The 6,397-nt window shown below is 37.0% G+C and overlaps 1 non-coding gene across 1 annotated transcript; it reads left to right on the top strand.

The window, feature by feature from the left end:
- Positions 1–4,712: 4,712 nt before the first annotated feature.
- On the top strand, positions 4,713–4,819 carry LOC113890561. Its single transcript, XR_003510526.1, has one exon. It is a non-coding gene; the product is annotated as a U6 spliceosomal RNA (small nuclear RNA).
- The last annotated feature ends 1,578 nt before the right edge of the window (positions 4,820–6,397 follow it).

The raw sequence follows: 6,397 nt of genomic DNA on the forward strand, positions 1-6,397 counted from the left end.
AGTTTGCTACTCTAAAAATGGCAATCAGAGAAATAACTCTTCTCAAAATTCAACTTAAAGGAAAAACTAACATAAATGATTTTAAAGTGTTTTCTCGATATAAAAAATTAATATAATGTTCAGCTATCGTAATAACTCTGTATGGAGAGTTACTAAACTTATCTTGGTGATGATTTCATATTGTAAGTAAAGGTCAAATCACTACATAGTACACTAGAGACTCAGAGAAGGCAATGGCACCCCACTCCAGTACTCTTGCCTGGAAAATCACATTGATGGAGTAGCCTGCGGTCCATGGGGTCTCATAGAGTTGGACATGATTGAGCGACTTCACTTTCACTTTTCACTTTCATACATTGGAGAACGAAATGGCAACCCACTCCAGCGTTCTTGCCTGGAGAATCTCAGGGGCGGGGGAGCCTGTGGGCTGCTATCTATGGGGTTGCACAGAGTTGGACACAACTGAAGTGACAGCAGCAGCAGCAGCATACTACAGACTAACATGATATTGTATGTTAACTCTATTTCAATAAAAAACAGAGAGTTAACTTTTACAGGTGTATGTTTCCATTTCTAATCACTATCTGCTGCAGTGATTACCAGGAACACTAAGTTGATGGAGTAATTGATTGATTGATTGATTGATCACTTCATTACATTAATCTAGAAATAGGAAAAAAATATAATCTTGTATCTCATCTGAAAGACATCTGCATCAAATCCTCCTCTACTTTGCAGGATAAAAGTGTGCTTATGTTAAAGTGCCTCATTTGCAGGAAGAAATAGGTCCCTGCCAAAAAAGAGCAATGTAACATAATTACTCTTGGCTTGGAAGCCTACTATTAGTTTATTCAATGACTTTCTCAAATGGTGCTGGGAGAATGACATGAAACATTTTTGTTAGAAAAAAACATCTCTTAGCTTATGTATAATATGGACACAGAAGAAAAATATGAAGAGTGGGAATAAGCCTACATTCAACAGTGACAAACTACTTGCCACAAAAATTTCTTAGGTTTAAAGTCTCTTTTGGAGAAATGTCTATTTAGTTCTTTGGCCCATTTTTTGATTGGGTCGTTTATTTTTCTGGAGTTGAGCTGTAGGAGTTGCTTGTATATTTTTGAGATTAGTTGTTTGTCGGTTGCTTCATTTGCTATTATTTTCTCCCATTCTGAAGGCTGTCTTTTCACCTTGCTAATAGTTTCCTTTGATGTGCAGAAGCTTTTAAGGTTAATTAGGTCCCATTTGTTTATTTTTGCTTTTATTTCCATTATTCTGGGAGGTGGGTCATAGAGGATCCTGCTGTGATATATGTCGGAGAGTGTTTTGCCTATGTTCTCCTCTAGGAGTTTTATAGTATCTGGTCTTACGTTTAGATCTTTAATCCATTTTGAGTTTATTTTTGTGTATGGTGTTAGAAAGTGGTCCAGTTTCATTCTTTTACAAGTGGTTGACCAGATTTCCCAGCACCACTTGTTGAAGAGATTGTCTTTAATCCATTGTATATTCTTGCCTCCTTTGTCGAAGATAAGGTGTACATACAGATGGCTAACAAACACATGAAAAGATGCTCAACATCACTCATTATCAGAGAAATGCAAATCAAAACCACTATGAGGTACCATTTCACACCAGTCAGAATGGCTGCGATCCAAAAGTCTACAAATAATAAATGCTGGAGAGGGTGTGGAGAAAAGGGAACCCTCTTACACTGTTGGTGGGAATGCAAACTAGTACAGCCACTATGGAGAACAGTGTGGAGATTCCTTAAAAAACTGGAAATAGAACTGCCTTATGATCCAGCAATCCCACTGCTGGGCATACACACTGGGAAAACCAGAAGGGAAAGAGACACGTGTACCCCAATGTTCATCGCAGCACTGTTTATAATAGCCAAGACATGGAAGCAACCTAGATGTCCATCAGCAGATGAATGGATAAGAAAGCTGTGGTACATATACACAATGGAGTATTACTCAGCCATTAAAAAGAATACATTTGAATCAGTTCTAATGAGGTGGATGAAACTGGAGCCTATTATACAGAGTGAAGTAAGCCAGAAGGAAAAACATAAATAAAGTATACTAACGCATATATATGGAATTTAGAAAGATGGTAACAATAACCCGGTGTACGAGACAGCAAAAGAGACACTGATGTATAGAACAGTCTTATGGACTCTGTGGGAGAGGGAGAGGGTGGGAAGATTTGGGAGAATGGCAATGAAACATGTAAAATATCATGTAGGAAACGAGTTGCCAGTCCAGATTCGATGCATGATGCTGGATGCTTGGGGCTGGTGCACTGGGACGGCCCAGAGGGATGGTATGGGGAGGGAGGAGGGAGGAGGGTTTGGGATGGGGAACACATGTATACCTGTGGCGGATTCATTTTGATATTTGGCAAAACTAATACAATTATGTAAAGTTTAAAAATAAAATAAAATTAGAGGAAAAAAAAAATAAAAAAAAAAAAAAGAAAGAAAAAAAAAAAAAATAAAGTCTCTGGCTCTATTCTTGGGTTATGAGTGAGTGGTACACAATATTACAATACATTCTAACATCAAACTGGTGTCTCTCTCCTGCTTGATCATATAATCAGTTATTTGCTGCTAGCCATTTGCTGCTGCTAAGTCACCTCAGTCGTGTCCGACTCTGCGTGACCTAGCCATTTAGACCTACTCAAATAGGGCAAGGGCATGGTATCTCATAGAAGGGAGAAGCAGGTGAGACATAAAAGGATCAGTACCTGGATAAAACCAAACATCTAGAGTGTTGCATTTTTATTGTGAGATATCTGAAGAACATAGTGATGATTTTCAAAGCATCAAAACAATAAATATGTCAACATGAGATTCTTACAGATTCTTGATAACCAGAAATTTATTAACATAGAGGTTTATGGTTCAAGCCTGTGAAATTTCAATACCCCTTTATGAGGCAGTATAAAGTACTTTGGGCTTCCCTCATGGCTCAGACAGAAAAGAATCTGCCTGCAATGCAGGAGACCCAGGTTTAGTCCCTGGGTTGGGAAGACCCATGGGGAAGGGAATGACTACACACTCCATTATCCTTGCCTGGGAAATACCACTGACAAAGAAGCCTGTTGGGCTACAGTCTATGGGGTTGCAGAGTCGGACATGACTGAGCAAGGAAGCACACACACATGCATAAAGTACTTTAGATTTGAGGATCAGACAGCCATTGGTGTGAATACTGTTTCATTGCTTGCAATAATGACTTAGGGCAATTAAATTAGCCTCCCTAAGTCTCATTTTCTTAATGGGATAAAAAGAGAATAATAATAGTTCTAATTCTTGAATTATGAAAATTAAATAATAAGATGATAAAATCTTCTCAGGAAGATGGTATGTATCAATTCCTGATACATCATTTTTATAGATACAATTGATAGTGTTAGGTAGACAGGTGCGAGGCACAGCATAGTAGTTGTCCATGTGGGTAAATTATGATACAGTTTAAATGGGACATCAAAGGAATCCAGCAATTGTGCTTTCAGGACTAGCAAGTACAAAAGAGAGTCGCTTTCTCTATTGAAGCAGGGACTTGAATACATGGGAATGCAGCAAGCAGCAGGTTAGTTATTGAAGTCATGTTTATAGGACAAACAAGTAAAAAACTGATTTACAAACATAGGTTTCCAGTGATAAAAGAGATGTCAAATATTTATTCCCATATTCATCCTATGGATGAAAAAATAATGTATGGAAATGTAAGTGACTTGTCTAAAGTTGTACAGTAATATTGGGTCTAGGATTTTAAGCCAACTGAAAGAACATATTTCTAACTACCATGCTATATTGTCCATCATATGTAAAGGTGAAACTAAGAGATCTCAGTTTGGGTAATTACAAGGATAACACATATAAAACTAATAGCACAAGTCTAGCATGGGAACAAACAGCTATCTAGTAATCCCTGATTGAAATGGAACATACACTTGAGAGGTTTACCTCTGAAAGCTCAGGAGGGTACAAGGAGTGATATATATTAAACCAGAAAAAAAGGGGAAAATTACCTCTACTAGTATTATTACATCTGCAGCAGCTATTGTTATTGGTAATAATAATAACAATATGACTAGTAGCATTAATAGAAGTATATTGTCTGGAAAGGGGAGAAGGGGGATGTTAATTCTAATTTCCTCTATTGACCATTTTGGTAGTGATGTTAAAAAGAGAAAATTTTAAAAATGGGTGATGATCAAAATTTAATTATCATAATAGTTAAAAGCATGTTACATAGAAGATTTAATTTGAGCATAATTTTTGAAGCATTGATATAATTAGCAAGAATTAAATCTATTCTGTTTTACCACTGGGAGAAATCTAGGAATAATAGGTAAAAGGAAATAATATGTTGGAACTAACCTAAATAAGAATGTTCTTTTAACAAAGGGGTTCAGAAAATTGTAAACAATGATGTAAAACTTGCTAGTACTTCGTATGTTTTGATTTCAGTTATTTACTTTGATTCCTCTGGGAGGTTAGGGATAGTGTTTAGGGGATTAAAGAAGATGACATGGAAGAGATTCAGTCAGATATTTACGATCTCTCCCTAATATTGAAGCCTCCTTTCCTAATTGATCAACTTTACTTACTGATCCACATCTCTAATACTGTAAAAGTACAAAATATTTTAATTTTTGTATCATCAAACAAAATGGAATTGATTAAAAAGTATAAAACTTATGTGTTCACTTCAGCAGCAGATATACTAAAATTGGAATGATACAGAGAAGATTAGCATGGCCCCTGCACAAGGATGTCATGCAAATCTGTGAAGCATTTCATATGTTTTCATGCTCAGGATTGCAATTTCTGGAATTTATTGTGAGATTGGATTTTTACGAATCTCCGCCAAACTTATCTTTCTGCTTAAGACTTTCCACTACTACATGTATATGTATTGAATCATATGAAAAAAGCTTTTGAAATTAAAATGAATAAAAAGTAGTTCTTCAACCAACCATGAGGGAAGATCGATGGACAAAGTTGGAAAAATATGAATATGCAAAGAAGATCCCATTTTGAAAATATTAAGGCTTGAAAATAGAGACTGTAATGTTATTTGTAACTGTGCTAGACCAATATGAAGAAATAAATTTTTCCTCTTTTTGAGAAATGTATTAATGTAATTAAAATATATTAAGATTTTTAAAAAGACAGTATAATACTTATTTTATATATGTATATATATGGTCAATATGTTATTTACTCTGATTTATTTTGCTTGTGCCAAGAGACATGTTTTGAATGTTTCCACAAGGTGCCCTACAACAGCTTGGAGAAGCACATTGGAGTCTCATTCAATCACCCCCTTGTTCGGAATCACTGAATCAATCTTCAGTATGATTTCTCAGGGAATCATATACTCTGGGCACCTCACTATCTGTTCCATTTTGTGTCTTTTGCTGGAATGGTTTCTTCTTCCTGAATTCTATATTTTGGCATGCCCAAGAATTCCACCCCCTTTTTGTATCTATTCACACTTATCCCCAAGTGACTTCCTCTGTTTGCAGATTTGATTTCTATCTATACACTGACAGCTCCTGGCATATCCGCAGTTCCTCCCCCTCCTTTTAGCCTATTTGACACTGGCATGTAGATGTCAAAGAATCATGTCAAGCATAACACTTCCAATCCCTCCATTCTCTCCCAGTTTCCCCCATTCTGAAATAATTCCACTATTCACTCAGTTCATGTGGTCCAACTGAGACATTTATGTTCAGTCACGTCTGACTCTTTGTGACCCCATAGACTACAGCCCACCAGGCTCCTCTGTCCATGGAATTTTCCAGGCAAGAATACTGGAGTGGGTTACCATTTCCTTCCCCAGGGGAATCTTCCTGACCCAGGGATCGAACCAGTGTCTCTTGAATCTCCTTCATTGGCAGGTGGGTTCTTTATCTGCTGAGCCACCAGGGAAGCTGGTCCAACTGAGGGATCAGTTTTTATACCTCTTAGTAATCACTCTATCTAATCCATTGGCAAGTGCTTTTGACTCTAGCTTCAAGTCACACTCTGACAACAAGAGCATCTGATAACTCTATCATCATCCTGGCCAAGTCACTGTCATCTCTCACATTGATTGTCACTACAGACTTCTATCTCTTTCACTCATACCTCCTATTGCCAGTTTCATGCGCAGCAACCAGAATAATCTATTAAAAAATAAATCAGATTATGTCAATCTCCTACTCAAAAACTTGCATGACCTTTTATAATCTCTCATGACTCAGGATGAAATCCAAACCCTTTATCACACTCTACAAGACTCCATACAATCTAGTTCCTGCTTATCTTCCTGACCTCATCTCATAACACTGTCCATTTTATTCTGCTCTAGCCACTCTGGCCTCTATCTGTTCACTCTGT

This window comes from Bos indicus x Bos taurus, chromosome 3 (assembly GCF_003369695.1).
Source record: "Bos indicus x Bos taurus breed Angus x Brahman F1 hybrid chromosome 3, Bos_hybrid_MaternalHap_v2.0, whole genome shotgun sequence".
Taxonomy (NCBI): Eukaryota; Metazoa; Chordata; class Mammalia; order Artiodactyla; family Bovidae; genus Bos; species Bos indicus x Bos taurus.